This window comes from Chrysochloris asiatica, unplaced genomic scaffold (assembly GCF_000296735.1).
Source record: "Chrysochloris asiatica unplaced genomic scaffold, ChrAsi1.0 scaffold00058, whole genome shotgun sequence".
Classification (NCBI taxonomy): domain Eukaryota; kingdom Metazoa; phylum Chordata; class Mammalia; order Afrosoricida; family Chrysochloridae; genus Chrysochloris; species Chrysochloris asiatica.
Window position 1 is genome coordinate 2,103,119 of NW_006408576.1, and position 1,372 is coordinate 2,104,490.

Here is a 1,372-nt window from a genome sequence, read left to right on the forward strand (position 1 = left end):
TAGCAGGTGTTGGCTGTCTATCTGTTGTATAGCAGCTAGTATTGGCTCTTGCGTAGATGGTGGGATATTATAGGGTGTGATTGTAGCTTAGCTATATGATGACAATTGCTGTCTCCTCTTGAGTAGCATTGTAAGAGAAAGATCCCACTCAACATTAAAAGGGGGGCAAAGCAAAACACAAACAAAAAAACCCATAATAAGATAGTCTAAGTTTTTTTTCTCCTAGTGGGAGACAGTTCACAGCTGAGCAGATCCATGCACATGTGCAATAGAACCTTCTTGGGGTGAGAGGGGTGTCCAATCGCCCAGGCACTCCATCTAGTCACCCAAATAGTGATGCACAGACAGAGAAAGGGAAATGGGCAGATGAAAAATTGTTCATACCTTTAGCTCTAAATTTCAGTCAGGTCCCTGTGATGGGGTTTCTGTCCTGTAGTCATATTTGTTGCCCCCTTTAGTGTGTTTTTAAAAGATGTTGGCTTTATACACTGTTCTTATATAGTAACTGGTGTTGGCTCTTTCCTTTATGTTGGGGCTTTACAGGGTGCAAATGTGGCTTGGCTGCATGGCCAGAGCTGCTTTCCTTTGTTAGCTAAGGCTGGAATTTAAAAATTCCAGCCCAAGTAGGAGGGCCAACTTCAGGGCTAATTGCAAAAATCAGATGTCATAAGAGCCTGCAGACCTCTGGTGCCAACTGAGATTTTCAGTTACTTCCTCTGTGCGCGTGGGAATATTCTCCCTCTGTGCAGCTCAGGGAAACGCTGTCAATTGTACATTGTGGGTGCAATGTTGGACCCTTTTGTGGGAGCACTCCCACCCACGTGAAGACACCTGGGCTGGGCAGAGAGGGGGGTGACAGGGAAGAGCACGAGAGGAAGAAAAAAACAAACAAACAAAAAAAAACAAAATCTTCACACCTCTTTTTACAGAAGTCACTGAGTGGTTTTCACACTTGCTGGCTTGTTGTGACCCTGCCCTCCACCCTCCGTTAAGGAAAGGACCTTCAGTTGCCTGATTGAAAAGTCACTTTCTTTACTATTACTCCTAAGATTTCTTCTTTGGTAGCCCCCGAAACTACTTTCCCCTACTTTATATTAAATTGAAAGCTTCAGGACTGCCCCGGCAAAGCATTTTTCCTGGTTTCTCTGTGCCTCAGCTGAAGAGACTTTGCTGAGTTTCTTATTCATGGTAGACTCTTAAATAATGTTGTCTGTCATGATTATTAAGTGGCAGTGTTATTTTTCATCATTAAGGTTTCTAAGTAGTGATTGCTGCTTTATATCAAAGCTACTGAATTTTGTTTGTTCATATTATTTCCTGCATTTTTAGTGGTATCTCATTAATTCTTATGGTGACTGTGTGCTGTGGAGTC

General features: G+C 42.8%; 1 pseudogene; it reads right to left on the reverse strand.

Annotated features, from left to right (window-relative positions):
- The window catches only part of LOC102839840, an 11,157-nt pseudogene that overhangs the window by 1,167 nt on the left and 8,618 nt on the right, over window positions 1–1,372 (reverse strand).